At 39.9% G+C, this 20,848-nt stretch overlaps 1 long non-coding RNA gene across 4 annotated transcripts in view; it reads left to right on the top strand.

Moving 5' to 3' along the window:
• Window positions 1-20,848, top strand: part of LOC147129566 (uncharacterized) — a 36,573-nt gene that overhangs the window by 10,911 nt on the left and 4,814 nt on the right. Inside the window, exon 3 of one of the 4 annotated variants that reach the window (XR_015082598.1) lies at window positions 6,162-6,215. The exons of 2 other annotated variants lie outside the window; for them this stretch is intronic. This is a non-coding gene — a long non-coding RNA (uncharacterized LOC147129566). Of the gene's footprint in view, window positions 1-6,156; window positions 6,216-20,848 lie in introns of all 4 variants that reach the window. One more of the 4 variants, XR_015082597.1, reaches the window with a different exon arrangement.

The following is a 20,848-nucleotide window of genomic DNA, read 5'->3' as shown; positions in this document are numbered from 1 at the left end:
TTTGCCATTAACAGGGTGTGACTGCAGGTGGAGGAGTTTAACAAGCGAGGGCGCTATGCTCTAGGTTATTGCATTATGGTATGTAGAATGTAGTAGAAGGTGGAGTCTGGTGGACATAAGATAACAAACTGCATGACGATAACTACTGTGTATTTTCTCTTGATTCTGTTCCGTTTTAATCAGCAAAGTTGCTGCCGTGTTAAAAGGCACTGTTAGGAAAGAATCTGATTTATATGTTTTTTTTTCATTCATTTTTTAAAAATAGATGCGGCTTGTAGTACGGAGAATACGGTATTTCTTTTTTTTTTTTTGTTTAACGGTTAAAATTATAACACGTTACTTATTGACCTGTACTGTTAATAAAAAGTTATGTGATGGAAATACCATATATGTAGGTATATTGAACACATGATATCTATTGAAATTAGATTTCCAAATTGGAATTTAAAGCATATAATTGTAGATACATTTTTGGCCTTAAAGCGAAAGTCAACCCAAACATATTTTTACAAGCATAGGTTCCCAGCAGGCTCACTAGTTGAAACACGGCATTCTAATTAATTTTGCGTTTGTGTAATATACATTAAGCAGCAAAATGCACTCGTTTTTAGCCATCTCTGGGGGTCGGCCATTTTGTCTTCTGTCGACTGAAAATGACATCACAACTGCTCACAACGACCAATCACGGCTGACCTGTTTTCTGAATCGGAGCCGTGATTGGTCGTTGTGAGCAGTTGTGATGTCATTTTCAGTCGACAGAAGACAAAATGGCTGCCCCCACAGATGTCTAAAAACGAGTGCATTAACTCTTATTCCACAAATGCAATATTTATCAGAATGCCCCATTTCAACTAGTGGACTTACATAGAACATATTCTGGAAAAAAAATGTTTGCGTTGACTTCCACTTTAACCATAATTCCGAACCAGAATGTCTACTTCAACCTTACAGGTTTGACTATTGAGCTATTTTGGATCAGCGTGGTTACACCACACAGCCTGCGGCTCGGACTCTCAATCACCATGATGCCAAGGGCATCAGGTAGATTTCTTATGCATCACACACGCCGACAGTGTATTTCATTTACACAAGGAACAGCCCAAATGAAGCTGACACAAAGTTAATTTAGTCACATGCACTCCGCCCTATCCTTTTGTCGCTACACAATGACGTTGTCGTCCACATTCTTTTGAGGGAATGATTTCCTTCTTTTGAGGGAACAATTTTCCTTCGTTTCATAACTCCATTTCTGAACAGTCATGCTACTTTGAAGACACGGCGATGCTGATTATAAGTTTATAGGCAACTGTCACGCCGCACTGCTTAATGTGAACTGCATACAGACAATGCTGAGAGGAATGTTGCATTGACTGCATAACAACTACAGTACATGAGCAGCTTAGTAGATCATTCACTGCCAACAGGGTGTCATGATAGTTGGCTGTGCTCACGTTGAATCTCGTAACACCAGAGAACACCCTGTTCCCAGCATACTTTTTCTGTAACCACAACATAACAAAGTAACCACATTTTCGTTTGTCATTAATGGAGGCAGAAACTGAGATGACCTGATTTAATCATTCATTTTTCTCTTTTTAAATTTTTTTTTTTTTTATGGAAATCAAAAGGTGAATGATACTGGACAGACTCATCCTGTTGAATTATGATTAGTGGTTTTTCTTACTCAAATGACAGCTCATAAAATGTGTTTTGAGGAGTTGGGTATACTTTTTCTTTTTGTAATAATCTCATCATTCAGCTTTAGTGTGTTCGGGGTCCTTTGAGCCTGGAGGCAATGATTTCATTGAAGGATTGCTTGTTCTATTCTACATTTCATTAAGATAAATATCTGCTTTAGCTTTAGGTATCTGAGAGAAACACTTGTTCCTCGGGTACCTAAAATGTCAGTCTTTTTGGATTTTGTACAGTCGGACAAGTCACATATCTTTCATACAAAATGTCAAACTGTTGCTCGGGAAAACCAGTTGTTCTGCCTTACTTTAACTTTGGAATTCAAATTTATGACTGTTACATATCACGAAATATGTCATCCCTGCATCAGCCACTTTTTATTTGTGCATCACTTGGCACTGAAAGATGGATAGAGATTTAAATAAATCAAGGGATGCAGGCAAAACCGAAAAAAAAAATACACAGTAACTACCATGTGTATACATGCCATAGGAATGGTTTATTTTTCAAAGTTAATTATTCCTATGGCATTTAGGGGTACACATGGTCGTTACAGTATGTTTAATAGACTGAAAAATGATGAGGGGGGGTCTTTGCAAAAATGTCTCCCCAGTACAGGGCCCGCGGCTCAGAAAAGTCAAGTACCCAATTCAAACAGTGTGGATAGATTGAGGTCATGTTTCTATGGGGGTCATTCTAAGTTCAATTTATACTGATGGTGTTTTACTCTCATTTGATACAAGAACTATGGTAAAAAAAAATACCTTTGCAAAATATTACGACTGGATTTTAAACTTTAGTATTTTTTATTTATTTATTTACTTTGTTTATTAATTACAGCTCTGTCCGGGTCCCATTGGGACTGTTTGTTTGATGTAGAGGCAATCAAAGGGGGAATCAACCCAAACATTTTTTTCCAGAATACGATCTATGCAGGCCCACTAGTTGAAACAAGGCATTCTGATAAATATTGTGCTTGTGGAATATGAGTTAAGATGCAAAATCCACCTGTTTTTAGCAATCTAAGGGGGGCGGCCATTTTGTCACTCCTGTCGACTGAAGATGACATCGAAGTTACTCAGGGCCCAGATAACGACCAATCACGGCTCACCTGTTTTCTGTAGCCGAGCCGTGATTGGTCGTTACCTGAGCCCTGAGCAGTTGTGATGTCATTTTCAGTTGACAGAAGTGACAAAATGGCCGCCCCCCGAGTTGGCTTAAAACGAGTGGATTAACTCTTAACACAATATTTATCAGAATGCCTTGTTTCAACTAGTGGGCTTGCATAGAACATATTCTTGAAAAAAAAAAAAAAAAAACGTTTGGGTTGATTTCCGCTTCAAACCAACAGTGCCATCTAGAAGTGTCCCCAAAAAAATACAACTGTTTCATGAAACAAATTCAAAGCTTCATTTTCCCATCAGTAGTTTTAGTCCCATATTCCCACAGCACCCACATTCACGAATAGCCTACTGGAATAGAAAATTAGGCACCTCGATGACCAGAATTCCTAGGTACATCCTGTATGGATGACTTTTCTGATACATTCCTGTCCTCGAAAGAGCTTACCGCACACTTTTGAATGAGAATGATCACACTAAAACTCAATTTGCACTAGAGACACCTCAGTGTTGACCCACACTGTGAAATGAACTTTTCCAAAGTGTGTGTAAAAGGCGCCCGTCAGTTGTTCTGCATTAAGATTCTCATAATGGGATCAACTCTTTCATCTTTGGATTCAAAGCACCGTCCTATCCATCGGGAGGAGCAGATACATGCGACCGTTTTTGATGGAGGGAAAAAAAAGAGAGAACCAGGAGAGCGGGAGATCTGAACGCGAAACAGAGGGATCTGACGGGGACAAAGTCATGGCTAGGGTGAGGAAAAAGAGGGAATCCTTGTGGAGATACCAGTGGGGGTGGAAGAGGAAGGTGAACAGGAGACACAATGGAAGGTGGAACGCTGGGCACAGGATTATGTAACTGAGCTGAGTCTGCATTCATGCATATGCACGCTTCAAAAAAGACACATTTGCAGCATCAGACAGAGGACAAGGGCACTAGTGTTCGTCCCAGTCAGCAATGTTTTCCAAATAATGGCACTGTAGGGTAGTGATGTACAAATGAAGCTTCGTGGAGCACTTGTGATCGTTTTTTTGACTCCTCTCGATGGCACTCTTGGTTTAAAGATGCGTAAAGAAATGTCATGAATTTCCTTTGCACTAGACTTTATCTTTAATCAAACAGCACAATCTAGAGGCTAGGAAATATCGCAAGTGCTTCATGAAGCTTCATTTTCCCCATCACTACTGTACCATTAAAACTACAGTGGATCTTGTTTCATTTTTTTTGCCAATTCTTAAAATAGAGTAGAGTGCTACTATAACTTTGATAGAAAGTGACGCCTCTCATTAACATAAAAAATCAAGGAGATTTGAGCACATTTGTTGTTTCAGAAGTGTGTATCAAACTGAAAAACCTTTGTATTAATTTGTAACCAAGAAGTAGCTCTCATTTTCAAAAAGGATGGTGACCCCTGCTTTGGGTTGAAATTTCATTGCGAAACTCACATGCACTATAACTTTACCTTCTCCAAACTATTTTTATGCGCAAATCCAACAGTTCAATGTTTCAGCTTGCTGCTCTTTATAGGAGTTGAATGGCCGCTGCTTAACCCATGAGTCGACCAGTTCATACTTTAACAGTCCTGGTCATCGTGCTGTTTAGTAGGTAAATGGCTAAATTCACGTGCTTAGTCCATAAATGGACCGAGACATTTCTACGGAAGGGCCACTTGTATGCTTTTCGGAGAGTTTTGCAGTCTCTCTGCATTTCTGCTGCAATTAGCGATGACACCCTGATACTTAACTCATTCACTGCCATTGACAAATGTACTTGTCTTTTCGCAGTCCGGCCATTCAATCCCAGGAACTTATTTATATGTTTTCACATTTTTTTCAAACATTAAAAGTAAAAGAGGGTCTGAAATTGTCTAGCAATGAATGAGTTAAAATCCTTCGGGAAGATGCTCAAGTTCACCGGTAAAGGTCACACTATAATCCTTTTCAGGTCGATCCAAAAATAATTCCTCAATATCTCTCAATAACTTTTTGGGCGCAATGTATGTTAGCTTACTAGCGGTGCAGTAAATTGGGATGGTTTCCTGCTCATGTCAAATATTTTCCTGGCCACTTGTTGCCAGGCAGAGTTTTGAAGCTCTTTGAAAAAAAAGGAGTGGCAAAAATAGCATTCTCAGGATTAGAAAGTGACGCAGTAAATATAAAATGCAAAACGACCTCTATGAAGCTCTTTTGATGCTGCATTTGCTCAATGTGAAAAGGTCACTGATGGCGCACCGAGCGGAAGTGCTGACGTAGGAGCCGGCAAGGGAGTAAGACAAAGACTTGACTACGTGTATCTTTCATTGTTGCAAATTCGAAAAAGAAGGAGGAGGAGATTAGCAGCAGAAAAACAAGGAAATTGTGCATCCTTTACTTAAGGCTCGGCAGGAACTTGAAGAGTTTAATCTCGGGAGCCTTGACGTTTTACATACTCTAAAAACAGTTGGGTAAAAAAATAACACCGTTTTGGGTCAAAAATGGACTGATCCACCAATTGGGTCAATTTGACCCACCTTCTCGCATTGTTTTGCACAAAACAGTCCAATGTTTTGGGTTGTTTTGTGCAAAACTACACATTTTTTGGGTTGTTTTCTCCAAAAAGTCGGAGGCAAATTGACCCAAGTAATGGATCGGTCCATTTCGGATTGAAAATTGTGTTATTTTTAACCCAACTGTTTTTAGAGTGCACACTGTCATCTCTCGAGTGTCCCAAAGCTCAGGACACCGAGACGGCGTATTTATTAAGGAGTCCACCAAAATAGCACAAAATCCCTCTCCGGTTGGAGGCGCTTCTCTGACATCACAGAGACGATGGTCGCGAATAGAACATTTCTAAATTCGAGGCGCCTTGCTATCACGGCAGAGCTTGAGCGGGTTTGAACACGACTCGCTGAGCCCTGCTAAGTGCAGTGTGAAAATGGCGCACCAGGAATAACATTCTGTGTCGTATCTACCAGCGTTTTATCAGCCCTTTAATTTTGAGCAGCTTCTATACTGTATATCAATTATAGTTTCTGCTCACCTCATCCCATGTGCCATCTTTTCCTGGTCTGAGATATTTCCCCCAGTTTAATAGCCTACAGCTCCTGCTACGGCAAATCAATAGAGTTACATTCTGAGGGCGTGACCATCAGCAGAAAATGAGCAGCTGCTGCTTTCTGTCCGGCCACGTAAGAGGCTAGATAGGATTTCAGCTTTTCGTCATCATTAGAAAGGCTAGCGAATTATGCTGTCGTCTACACGAATGTGTGCGCAGCGTGCGTGCGCGTGTACCCGCACACTCACTCCGCCGCTCTCTCATTGGCTGTCTTCTTTGTGTTTCTGACGATGCGGGGACGAGAGAGAGCAGAGTCTGCGTCCGGGAGGTGTCACCTTCCATCTTTCCGTACGCTGACCTTCTGAGGTAACCCGTTCAGTTTGGGCCGACCTCCTGTGTGTGTGTGTGTGTGTGTGTGTGTGTGTGTGTGTGTATTGTTTTCCACTCTATGAGCCTATGAATCATTTGTCATGATGGCTGCACAGAGGCCTTTGAGGAGCAATGAGCAAACATAGAAGGGAAGGTCAAGTCTCTCATCATTCTGCCAAGTGGAGCTTTTCAATCAAGCACCCAGCATCATCTGTCTGCTTCTTCTGATTGATGCTAAACAAAACAATCAAAACGTTAGTTTTCAAGCACAATAAGAGAAAACGGCGGATTTCATTTTACAGACTATGAATATATATTATACAATCTGTCTGTAATATTCGGAATAATATTGTGTTTGTGGAATACGAATTAAGCAGCAAAATGCACCCCTTTTCAGCCATCTCAGCGGGCGGCCATTTTGTCACTGAAAATAACATCACAGTTGCTCAGGTGACGGCCAATCACGGCTCAGCTTCAGAAGCCCGATGAGCCGTGATTGGTTGTTTACCTGAGCCCTGAGCAACTGTCATGTGACTTTCAGTCGATGCAAGTGCCAAAATGGCCGCCCCCGAGGATGGATAAAAACAGGTGGATTTTACTACTTATCTCATATTCCACAAGCACAACATTATCCAGAATGCCGTGTTTGGACTACTGGCGGTGCATTCAACATTTTGTTGTGAAGAACATTTTTGACTTCCCATTTAACCAGCCTTGTGAAAAATAAATACTCAACCCTTTCAAGCACAGTGGTCACTACAGTGGACAACTATTTAAAAGTTGCTTTCGCCTATATTAATTAATCTAACAAAAATCTTTGTATTATAAATCATGTCATCAAATCATAATTCATGCATGAAAGGGTTATTATTATTATATATAAAGATCTCTTTCACAAGGGTGACCTGGCCAAGAGGTCATACAACATTTACAAGAGACGCATAACGCATACAATTTTAAGGTGCAAAAGTATTTTATAATAACAACGTGTGAATTGACCCAACAAGTTAAGATTGAAAAACACAAGCACTTTTCAATGGCCTCCCGTTGTTTGGCCCTCAGGATTGAGCGAAATGCTTCAAGTGGGATCAGATCAGTGAGTTTTAGTTCAGTCTGTAGGGCATTCCAAGCTGAAGGGGCAGCAAAGCCGAACGCTCTCTTTCCAAATTCAGTCCTTACACGAGGAACAGATAAAACAAGAGCAGTGCAGGAACGCAAGGCATAGCCGCTATTTGTCTTTTGTAGAACACACGCAGATAAGAAGGGAGCGAGCCCAAGAGAGCCTTATAAATTAGCGTTAACCGACGTGCATACCTGCGTGCGCTCAAGGAAGGCAAGTCTGATTTCAGATACAATTCACGATGGTGGGTGAGACGACTACAGCCAGTGACAAATCTAAGCGCTGAATGAAAGACGGAGACCAACGACTGGAGAGGTTTGGATGATGCGCTGGAATATAGCGCGTCACCATAATCAATTACGGGCAAAAAAGGTCGCTGACACGAAATTCATTCCGACCCTGATGGAAAAGTAGGATTTGTTTCTGGAGTAGGACCCAAGCTTCATCCTGAGTTTTGAGACCAAATTATTTTTCTGTTTTTTAAATGAATAAAACCCAAGTACTTGTAATTTAAAACCCTGTCCATAGGTTTTCCATTTAATGTTACAATGTGTGGCATGTTTTGTGGTTACGCTCTTGCACGAGAGAAAACCACAAGCTTGCTTTTATCTGTGTTTAAAACCGGTTTAAGATTGTGTAAGCTAAACCGACTAACATTAAAAGCAACTTGCAAAGTACTCGAAAGCCTGAGTAAGTGAGGCTGAGCAGCAATAAATAATGGTGTCATCTGCATAAAAGTGATACATCGCATTTGACAGATGGTTACACAGATTATTTATGTAAATTGAAAATAAAATGGGTCCTAGCACTGAGCCTTGAGGCACCCCTTTGGCAATGTCCAGAAAAGAGGAGGCGGCTCCGGACACCTGAACACATTGTGTTCTGTTGGTAAGGTACTTGGCAAACCAGGCAGCTGCATGTTTAGGAAAGACGATCCCGTGTAGGGCTTGTATCAGTAGATTATGGTCAACTGTGTCAAATGCTTTGGACAAATCAATAAAAAAGAGCACCACAGTATTTTTTACTGTCCAGTGCTTCGATTAAATCATTTAAAACCTTGAGTGCAGCCGTCACAGTGCTGTGCTGTTTTCTAAAACCAGACTGGAATGGAGATGAGATATTATTTGATTCTAAAAAAAATCCTTTAGTTGATCACTAACAAGCCTTTCAAACACTTTCGCTAAAATACACAATTTAGAGATTGGTCTGTAGTTATTGACATTTGTGGGTTCATCCCCTTTCAACATGGGGAGAACAAATGATGGCTTCCAGAATTTAGGGATTTTGTTGCTACTAAGACTCAAGTTATAAACATGTGAGAGAGGCTCAGCAATAAAATCGGCAGCTAACTTTGAGAAAAATGGTTCAATTTTATCAGGCCCTGCCGCTTTATTTGTGTCCAGCCTCTTCAGCACATTATTAACCTCAGACGCAGATGCAAACTCAAATGGACAAGTGATTGGTCCACTCCCAGTCATCTGTGTCAAAGTTGGGTTAACACTGGTCGGTTCAGCATTTTTCACTTCAGGATTTAATGATTCAAACAATGAGCCAGCAGAAATAATATGATCATTAAACGGTTTAATATAGCTGTCTTGTCAGACAGTATACCAGCCTGAGTGATTAAGAAACTTGGTAAATCAGTCATCACATTTCTTGAAGATTTTATAACCTGACAGAATTTTTTGGGGATTGTTTATATTTTTTATGGAGTCGTTCAAATAAAAGTCCGATTTAGCTCTCTTGATAAGGGAAGTACATTTATTTCTAAGATGACGAAAGCTGAGCTCTGTCTTTGTTTTTGCCCAAGCGATGTTTCGCTCTTTGAGGAGCTTTTCCAATTTCCAGGGTAGACCAAGGATTATTTCGCCCCTTCACCCTAAACTTCCGAAAAGGAGCATGCTTATTAACAATACGGCGGAATTCATCATAAAAGTAATCCGGAGCTAAGTCTACATCATCAAATAGAGCAAGTCTACTCCACTCAAAGGCAGCTATGTCATGCATAAAACCCGGGATGCAAAAGTTTTTAAACATTTCTTTTGCGTATAATCTTGGGCTTTGACTTTGGAAGCTTGGAGTTCCTTACGATGCTTCCGATGATCGCTCAGGTCATTTGCGAACGCACCTGTATCAGTGTACTTGTGGGGAGCATTTGTTAGGATGAGATCAAGTAAGGAAGATTTTGAAGGCTTTTTAGTATTTGGGCGGGTTGGGGAATTGATTAGTTGAGTTAAATCAAGTAAGTTACAGACCGTTTTAAAATGATCAGAAGAGTCAGCCAACCAGTCAAGATTTAAGTCACCAGCCAAAATCCCCAAAAAAGCTCACTGGAATTGAAAGCACTCATGTAAGATGCAAGAGAGGTGAGGGCTTAAGGGCGGGCAGAAGGAGGTCTATAGCACACTATGATTGTGAGGGACTGGCCATCGGAGAAATCAAGCTTCAGGGCGAGGAGATCAAATTGTTTAGTGATGGAAAGTGAAGATAGCATGGTAACCTGAAATTTGTTTTTTAGATTATATACATAGCCGCTCCTCCACCTTTCCGAGGGCGATCACATCGATAGATATTATACCCATCTATAGTGACGTCCTTGTCAGACGCTGATTTACTTAGCCAGGTTTCTGATAAAATAAGGTCATCATTGGTTTCTTGAATCCAGATTTTGGCTAAATCAAGTTTGGGGAGCAGACTCCTAATATTTATATGAATTAATCCCAGGCCAGACCTGGCTCTAAATTCACCAGGAGTAGAAATGTGGCTGCATATTGTCAATAAGTCTGATTTCAGAAAGCGTAAAGCATCTTTTTAAAACATAAATACACCATACATTAAGATGGGTGAAGTTTTTCAAGACTGGCCTTAAGGTGGACAACAATAAGTGAGCTGACAACTCCATGGTTTTAAGTAATTGTTACTGCATTTGGCAGAATTAGCAGTTGGCAGGGCACTTCATCAGGTGCACCACCACAGTTGGGGGAAACTGGACCATGGGTAAGCAAGAGAACCAGGGACAGTACAAGTGTTCACAGCTAGGGCTGTTCGATTTTGCCTAATAAGAAAATCCCGATTATTTTCTCTCAAACCCGATTTTACGATTAAGATTTCTTTGTCAAATAAAAAATAATGCAAAAATTAAGTATTTTGAATGTCTTTTAATTCAAACTTGATTTTTCTTTCTTTGAACTCAAAATGGCAGTCAATTTAACTTAATACACACAGAACAATCCATTGGGATTAACAGCATTTTAATCAATAGATTTCAGATCTGTTCTTAATTAAACCAATAATGAAAGAAGAAAGTGCATATACCACCTGAAACGAAATCATCAACATGAGAGAAGGTAGACAGTCGAGTCTGTAAAGCAAAAAGTCTGTCAGCAAGTCATTTTGCAAACCAGCTAGTGACTAGCCTTTCACCTTTCTCCCTTGTCTCACTTAAACATAAATCAATGATTCGTGCAAAACGGTCACTCAATAATACAATGCACGGTCAAGCTTAAGTACGGATGCATAGTCCGGATGGACGAGAAGTCCGTTGTAGAGGAGAAAAAAAGGGACGCCTTTCAGATGTTTTGTTACTTGCTCACGGGTTGTATTGTACATGCGGGGCATACACTACACTACAGATCTATTTTTGCCCGATTTATTAAATAAAAGCTCACTTGCCCGAGCAAATAGCAGAATCGCCGGTAGCCATGGATGTTGTCGTTGTTTAGGACTGCGCGCTCGTGGGAGGAAGCGGAAATGCAGAGGAAACTAGGGTGGCTTAGATACACCAAAAATAACAAAATCGAACGTGCCGTTTTGAACGTTTTTAACATCGTTTTATCCAGGAAATTCGGTTACGGTTCAAAATCGCTTAATCGAGCAGCCCTATTAACAGCATTATTAAGATTGTTTTGCCAGTGCAGCCTGTGGCAAGTAAAAGGTCAGGCTGAGGTTAGCAGGCTTAAAGGGGAAGTCAACCCAAACATATTTTTTTCAAGAATATGTTCTATGCAGCGGCACGGTGGTCGACTATTTGATGATGTCGACTGAGAATGACATCACAAATGCTCAGGGCTCACATAATGACCAATCACGGCTCAGCTACAGAAAACAGGTGAGCCGTGATTGCTCGTTACCTGAGCCCTGAGCATTTGTGATGTAATTTTCAGTCGACAGAAGTGACAAAATGGCCGCCCCCTTAGATTGCTAAAAACAGGTGGCTTAACTCTTGCTCCACACACACAACATTTATCAGAATGCCTTGTTTCAACTAGTTTGCCTCCATAGAACATATTCTTGAAAAAAAATATGTTTGGGTTGACTTCCCCCCCCTTAACTAATTTGGAATTCAAGGACTTCTCAAATCATTTATGATGATTGTGAGTTTCAGTGCATGGCACGCTTTCCCCATTTTATGGCGTGGAAAATGAACAAGCATGAGGGTGAAATGTTCTGTGCGTGTTGATGCATGCGAGCATATTCTTGACGGCGGTGGGCGTTGGCTTAGAGGGTTGCGGTTTTGCATGGCAAAAGTGACGACACAAGCATGTTAGGGTCGGCATGGCGTCGAGCTAACAAGGGGCTTTTTGTGGGAAACTGTCCAGCTCCTGAAATACAACAAGTCTACTGTCTTATTGGCACACAATTAAAGTCACAACAATCTTTGCAAATGTGAAAATTGCTGCACCCCTAATTTGAAAGGAAAACATGGACGACTCGGGCGGGGTAAGCATCCAGATGTATTTTATGCAGGAGGTATTTTGGTGTGTGGGATGAATAAAACATTTGCGCACCTTGTTTATTTCCATCCTTCAACCGTAACTCGTTCTTTACATAATTGAATTCGAGACAGTTCGAGGTGGTGCATCTAATTGAACCTCTACCCGTGAGCCAGGGAATGATTTGTTTCTGCGCTGACGCCATGCTTTCAAGGCTGCTCTGCATTGACAGGAGAAACCGGAAGGGTGAGTGCACTTCAAGTAGCATTAAAGAACTATTGCTTTTGTTATTTTTGTTCTTTTGGGGGCGCTCCAGAACTCGCCCGACAGTAGGCGAGTGTAATTTCCTTATAATTTGTAATTCTTGTCATTTCCTTCCTTCCTGTGTTTGGAACTCAAATGCAGTACACCGGACCACGGGAATATTTGCACTAGTCAGGTCCGGAAAAAAATTGGGTTAGTGTCAATAAGTGATGGGAAAGTGAAGCTTCATGAAGCACTTGTGATATGTTTTACTCCCCTAGATGGTGCCGTTGGTGTAAAGATAATAGCTAATGCATTGGAAATGTATTAGGTTTTTACTGCAGCTTTAAAACCAGAGTGCCATCTGGAGGAGTCAAAAATAATCACAAGTGCTTCGTGAAGCTTCATTTGTCTGTCATTATCAACACAGTTAACTTCAAAGTCCCATTGAGGAAAGTTAACTTCAAGGTTCAGATATGCAAGACAGCTTTATTTATATAGCACATTTCATACTCAAGGTAGCTCAATGTGCTTGACAAAGTTAAAAATTCATTCAGAGGCATTTACAAAAAACAAACAAATGTATGACATTTATAAGCAAAGTAAGGACTGTGCTTTATCTGGATTTAAAAGCATTTGCACCTGTGGTTCATTTCAATTCTGTTGGCAGCTTATTCTATTTGCATGCAGCACAACAGTGAATTGCTGAATCACCATGTTTTATTTGAACTTTGGGCTCCACTAACAAACCTGAGTCTGCTGATCTCAGAACCATACTGGGTTTATGTCCTATTCACATTTCTCTCATGTTTTCAGTACCTAAGCCATTCAGTGATTTTTAGAACAGTAGTGTCATTTCAAAATCGATTGAGGCAGTGTAAAGCCTTTAGGGCTGGAGTCATTTGGTCTGGTCAGAACCTGAGTTGCAGCGTTGTGAATGAGCTGCAGTTTTTTGATTCTCTTTTGTGGGACTCCACTCAAAAGACCATTCCAATAATCAAGTCTCCCACTTGGTTTTCGCAGCAAAAACAGCAATCAGCCAGGGGGACAGGCAAACATGCTGAAAAGGAGCCGGGAATTGATGATGCAGGAAGTTCAGGGGCAGACAGTGTTGACAACAGAAGATCAATCCATGTAAAAGTGGTGGAGAGCCTAGGCATGGCTGACGGTTGCAAATTCTGATAGATATTCTATAATCAATAAAAAAAAAAACACATACAATTGGAGACAGTTAACTTCTTTGTAAACAGAGCAAACTTAGGAATTCAGCAAGTGATGAAATAACAGTATTCTCCTCGCTGTATACTATAACAACTGTGTTGTACATGCTTTCAATACTAAACATCACATCCCTTCTTTTCATGTGCTGGTTATAACTCCACCGCCCACATTTTCCCTCTACTTGGTGCACACAATGTGATTTTGTTCATGTGTGATTTGTTGCCCAATTTGTCATGTTGCTCATTACAGCAGAGATTGTGACAGCTTTGATTGTGAGAGAAGGCCCATTGTGCATTGGAGGCTCTTTATGCACAGCCTTCCCCTATTGGTGTGGATGCCATTGTGGTTCACGGCTAATGATGGCATTCAGTCCACAGTTCCCCTTTTCTCACACGCAGTTGGAACATTACATCTGCATTCTGCCCTTGTACGAGGCCGAGTGGCAGAATGAATTACTGGAAGGAAAATGGCCAAAGTAGAGAAACAATTGCAAAGGCTATGGAGCTGTTCTACATACATAGAGGTACAATATATCTTAGAAGGAACTGGCACATTTACAGTACTGACAAATTCATTCCAATGTGTGTAAAACAACAACAAAAAAGTAATTGCATCATACGCTATCGAACTGAGCCATACTATATTGAATCGAATCGTAATCTCACTCAGTTGCACCGAACCGAGTCGTTCCACTTTCAACCGTGCTTGAATCTGTTTGTGCCTCGAAAATATACCGTATAGAATCATCTTTTGTGTGTATATGTATATGTGTATATGTATCTGTACATATATATATGTATATGTATATATGTATCTGTACATATATATGTGTATCTGTACATATATATATGTATCTGTACATATATATATGTATCTGTACATATATATGTATTTGTACATATATATGTATATGTACATATATATGTATATATGTGTATGTGTATAATGTATAATTCAAGACATGATTTCGTGCTTACACGTGGAGAGAGGTAGCGGCGCACATGCAGGATGTTCTGGGAAAAGCCAAGATGTTCTGTCCAGTGTGGTCAAGGTTGGTTGACCGGTTCCCTTCCAGTCATTTGGTCTGTGCAACAGGGACCAAGCATTGCTACTTCCAGTTCGACCCATGCTGCCTTTCGCTGCTTCTAATCTTCTGAGCTCAGCCTGAAGTGAGCCACTTTCCACTTTCACAAATCATACTCACTGTTTACTTAGTGCTCACGAACAGACAAAGGATGCACATTAGCCCAATTATTAATAAAGCTAACCTTATTGATTTTGAGCTACAAACATCGGTTTAGTCACCCAGCTCTGCGTTTTTGCAACTGATTTGCTCATCCGGCAATCAGCGATTGGGTTGCAGGGACGACACAGTCGGGGTGCAACAGTTTCTTTGTTACATAACATGGATTGAAGCCCCTCAGAGGTTAATAAGAAAAATAATTGTCATGTCAAGCACTGGAAATGGTCCCTGTGGGATGAAAAGAAAAACTATAATTGGCAAGCTGAAAAATGTTAGTATTAGTTTATTTATTCTGCAACGAGCGTGTAGAGAAAAAAGATGTATTATACGCAGCTTGAAAACATTTCACCAGCTCCACTGTTGCATATGGAATAAATAATAAGCAATGATAAAATATTCTTTGTTTTTTTTGCATTGATCTCATATACTGAGCACACTTTTGCTTTTATGTTGCTTTTATGTTGGTGTGTTATTTGATACAGTATGTGATGTGTGCTTTGCGTTTACATCTAATATTGCCTAAGTAGTGCTGTTACATAATATTCATTGCGTCAGCCTTGTTCCTCTTCTTTAGTTGGATTATAGTCCTCCTGTGCAACCTACATAGACAATTGTTGCTCACTGAAATAACTTGTGAAACTAACAAGAGTAAGAATAAATACAAATAAAAGAAAAACAAATGACCTATTTATTTGTGGTCCAACATAATTAGCCTGTTTAAAAGAAAATGCATACATAAAACAAGGAAACTGATCCTGACATAAATGATGGTACCCCTCACTAATTAATTTTATTTCTTGCACAGCCATTTGATGTAAATACCGCAATTTAAAAAAAAAAAAAAAAAAAAAAAAAAATCTGTATCTCTCCTTCAGACTTTGTCTGAACAGAAATTTTTGGCGCCGGCGCTTTTAGTGAGCAAAATGCACCAAGTGTCTCAGGTTTCAAGGACACCTTCTTCAGACAGTGTTTTTCAGCTCCTTCCACAGAGGGCTCTTTGCAGCAGTCCAATGTTTTGTTCTCAAGCGTACTTGTGTATTTTTATTTATTTTATTTTTTTTTTTTTGCTGTGGCTTTTGAGTCTTTCTCCTGTTAGAGGACCCATGACCTGTCCCAGATGCAGCCAAACAAACGCTGAACATAAATGAGTGTTTCAATGTTCCTATACAGTTATTTACAAGTGTTACAATACAATACAAAACAATAGTTTTGTTTTTTTTACTTTGTGAACTTTGTGTAAATATGTTGCTGTCGTCATTTGTCAAAAAGCTCAATTTTTGTCTTGATGATGATGACATGATTTATACGTGACATTCAAGCGTTGTGGTTTTTCAAAATGCATTTCAGCATTTTTTTTCTTGGTTGGAAAGGTACCAGGGTTGCAATCATTTTGGATTTTTCATTATATTTAGTTTTTATTTTGTTTTCGCTTTTGTTTTTTTTGCTGTTGTTTTTTTAATCTTTGAAAATGCTTTGTTTTAGTTTGTTTCTTATTAGTTTTAGTATTAGTTTGAGTTTTTATATTCAAATTTCGGTGAAATTCAAGATGAAAAAAGTCAGGTTTTATATGATAAGGTATACTACAATTCTCAAACGACTATTTGACCTCCCTTCTTCCACCCTACAGTAATACTATCATAAATAATGTAAAATAAAGCTCTAAAACTAATCTATGAAGATAATTGAAAAAGACGAACAACATTTATGACAGTTTTGCAATCATTATTTTTAGTTACATTTACAAATGTGAAATGTCAGTTTTTTTTATTTTTTTTAAGCTTGCCTGTTTTTAAAAAAAATTTTTCATTTAGTTAACGATAATATTTTTCAATTTTAATTTCAGTTATCTCATTGGTTTTCGTTAACTATAATAACTTTGAAGGGTACCCAATTGCTTGTTCCACATGTGTATAGGACAAAAAATAATTAAAGATGCTGGTCAAGCTCCTACTTTCAATTGGCATATAAGAGTATAAAAATGCATCACTGTTCATATTATGAAATAAAACCGCGACTTAAATGGCAACTGAGTAATGCAAAAGTGAAAGCGCAAGATGAGGCTCACGTTTAAGATTCTTATCATAATTTCAAACTAAGTCAACAACTAATAAAACGTAAAAACAATCAAACATGCCACCTTAATGTTGATAAGTGACAAAACATAGTGCTACTACAATATTCTGTATATTCTTTTCATTTCTTGTCTTTACAAATTATGCACGACGGCCGTTTGACTTTAATGGCGTATTTTACCCAAAGTGTTGATGAAATTGAAATGGACCATAAAGGACCACTGTAATTATTTTTAGTTATAGTTATACAGTTCTATAACTATAGTATAATAGTTATACATAAAGGCTTCAGTTTAAACTTTTGACCCGAATGAGAGCAAGCGATATGGAAAAATAATGGATGGATAAAGGGTATGGCCCTTTCATACCAGCCTTCGGCAACATTTTAAAACAGTATCTTAATGTGTTGCGATATAATAAATCTAAAATGCGTCCTCCCCGAGTGACTTTGAACAAAAGCCTCCAAATTATACTGCCCAGAAAAAAAAAAAAAACGTACGGTGATCTCTTCTTTTGGAGGAAGGCGGATGTGACAGAGCGAGTGGCCGCATGCGACCTGAATGGGACTCATGGGAATCATGCATGAGGGTGTTGTGTTTGCCAGGTGACTGGCAGCTGGTATCGAGTGAACAACGAGGGGAAACCAGAGATGAGGGAGCTTAAACTGACACATTGGACCCAGGTTGAATGGATCGATGTTTCCACTCACCAGCCCCCATTGGACTTGACTGTACAATTATCAAAGCAGCACTACTTGCTCTCACAATTATTTTCAGCATATTTTAAAAAGATACGATAAGTATACTGTATACAGACATTTTAAACCTTATAGTAAAAACGTTTAAGCCCTGAAACTGTTATATGTGACATTTAAGCTTTGTGGTTTTTCAAAATGCATTCCAGGATTTTTTTTTTTGTCTCGGTTGGAAAGGTATCAGGGTTGTAATAGTTTTGGATTTTTCATTACATTTAGTTTTTATTTTGTTTTCACTTTTGTTTTGTTTTTAATCCTTCGAAAACGCTTTGTTTTAGGTTTGGTTCTTATTAGTTTGAGTTTTTAGATTTAAATTTTTTTTGTTGGAATGCAAGATGAAAAAAGGCAGGTATTATATAAGGTTTACTACAATTCTCCGACCATTTGACCTCCCTTCGTCCACCGTACAGTAGTAGACTGACTACAATTATCAAAGCAGCACTGCTTGCTCTCACAAATATTTTCAGCATATTTTAAAAAGATACTATAAGTATACTGTATACAGACATTTTAAATCTTACAGTGACAACTTTTAAGCCCTGAAACGTTTTTTTTTTTTAAATCTCATGCCGCTGCCGAATGATGGACTAGAAAATGTTTCGGAAACCCTGCCCAGATATGTTTTTAGAAATATACTGTATATTTTGAGAGCATTCGTCTTAAACAATCAACTGAAAAAAACAGTAAGGGAAAAAGGGGAAAAAAAAGTATGACTGCAACAATGCATTATAAAGTATAAACAAAGCGTATTTCTGCGATAGCGTGTGCACTTACAAAGCAACTGTGCCGCAACATGCGCTGTCGAAATTGTTTGGATGAATCTTACCGTTTCAACAAATGAGTTTGGACCCAAAGGCCTCAGTCGGTCCCAGCCTCTGGGCCTGAGTGTGTACGTGTGCGTATGCGATTATAAGGCTGAGTTGGGCATGTTTGCAGGTTGTGGATGGCAATACCGATGAATCTGAATGAGGCCAAACGTCCCTCATGCGTTTGCATCTTTCCAATCCTCATCACTATTGCCGCTGTAGGTTCTTAACTGGAGTGTGTCAGTTTGTTGCTGGCTGACTTATCAACTAGCTTGTAAATAGATCTTCCATTTTCGTGGTTGTTTTTTTTTGTTTTGTTTTTTTTTGTGATGAGGGGGATCTCCGGTGTACGCTGTGAACACAACACCAGGCGGGTGCACAAATGCTCAGGGTTAACACGAGCCGCACACAAATCCAGTTTGTGCATGTGATCTGAATTTCGAGGTTTGTGCACGAAGCGCATGATCTATTTTGATCTCAAAGCGTTACCGCGTATGCAGTAATTGGAGCTGTAAATGTGCTCCACACTTTCCTCACTGCATCAATATCGTACTATGATAAGTGCTCGCACAACAAGCCGCACGTCACGGTGCTCCTCCTCCGTCTATAAATAACCAAAATATTACAAGCGCCTCTCAGTATGATGCGGTGTATTTATTCAACTTTTGTCCAAAATTCCTCTTCTCGGACAGTTCCAATGCAAACGATAACACTCACGCAGTGACGTTACAGTCATTACCTCCCATCTCCTTGGTCGTTGGCATGGGTTATTTTTAGACTTTTACCTGGAAGTGCCCTGGCGTTTCTCACTTAAGGTCAGCTGGCATAGAATCCAAAATCCATCCTCTCATGCCCATCACAACGCAACGTCTGGAAGTGAACATGTGTTGAGGGTTTATATTCATGCTTAGTGTGCATTATTAGCGGTAAAATTGGCTCACCTTTCGGTTTGAACTCACTCTGTAAGTCACATATTTTTTGTCAAAGATTAGTGTATGTGTGAGAAAGGCGTCGCTGGTTTTTATTTTGAAGTCATCACTTGATGGCAGTCGGAGAAATGTCATTTATGTTAAAGGGAATCATGCAAAAATAGTAGCTAGACAGTAATTCTAGCTAGCTAGCTAGCTAGTAGCTAGACAGTATTTCTGCCTCAACACGCAGAACCCTAAAGACTTTCCAGAGGCGTGTATGCAACACACTTACAATATATCTAATCAGCAGTTATGCTTACAAATGCTCGAAAGTCCCATAAAAACACAAACTCAGTCCCATTTCAATTAAGCTTTGTTTATAAGGAAAATGTAGAAGTAAGAGTTAATTTCCCCATGCAGAGATTGTGCTTCCAAGCTACAAACAAGGATTCAAGTTGGCTGCTGTTGTCCTCTAATAACCAATATGACATTCTGACCCCACCTGCCTTTGATTTGTTGGCTTTATCTCCAAACAGATTACGGGGCCCTCAAGGACCGGAGTAGGGCACCGCTGCACTACGGTATACGCGTACTACATCTATGTGGTTCTGTCGGCTGCTCCGTTTTTTTTCCTCTTTGTTGGCTGTCCTTTCTGCTTCAAATCTTCATGGTAATCGCATCAGACATAAACATGCAGACATTTGCTCCCCTCTCCCGCAAATACAGAGACATAGTCCCCCCCCCCCCCCCCCCCCTCACCCCCACCCCCCCGGGCAGATGTGCATGCTTGAATGACCTCTTGTCTCTGGGCGGTGGCTAAAAAAAGCAGCGTTGATCGAATTGCATAATGAGCGTGATGTCAGCATTGTTCTTCCCACGGTAACAAGTGACGCTCGACGATGAAGAGCGGGGTGGAGGCGGCGGCGCGGGTGGTAAGGGATGGCCGACGCGAGGGAAGTGGGGGGCGGACGTAGATGATGCTGGCAACAATGTAAAGCAAAGTCAAAGATGGCTGACGTTCGAACAAATCATCTTAAATCCCCGACTGCCCGCGCAACATCGAGGAGAATCCTGCTGGCGGCATGATGCTGCACATTTTGTTTACCCAGAGGAACCTGCTGTTGGGTGTTGACACTTATCCTCCCACATGAAACGGTGACTCATAATTGTTGCATCACCACTGAATTTTCTCCTCGCGGTTTTAGATACTACATTAACTGGGCCTGGGAATATTTTCTGAGGATGCTTAATTAGCTTATGGCAGAAGAACAAAATCTGAATACATAGATAAAGATGTTTCCATTCCATTTTGTAAAGTTGTTGTGAACCTACTGTACAATAGGCACGAGAGGGGATGAGTGAGTCATCAGGAGCGATGGAACTATGCGTGTGCTTGTGCACGCATGCGTGCGTGTGGGCCTGTTTTTGCTTAATTTGCTCTGTTGCGCTAAATGAACTTTGCAGAAAGAAAATAAATCGAGTGGGGGTTTTGCGGAGTCAACAAAGTATTTTACAACCTAAACTATCTTCTATGGTGCGAAGATGTTT

Source organism: Filicampus tigris, chromosome 19, assembly GCF_054856515.1.
Source record: "Filicampus tigris isolate MCC_2025a chromosome 19, RoL_Ftig_1.0, whole genome shotgun sequence".
Classification (NCBI taxonomy): Eukaryota; Metazoa; Chordata; class Actinopteri; order Syngnathiformes; family Syngnathidae; genus Filicampus; species Filicampus tigris.
The sequence above is the reverse complement of the archived record's forward strand: the minus strand, read 5'-3'. Positions and strand labels throughout refer to the sequence as shown.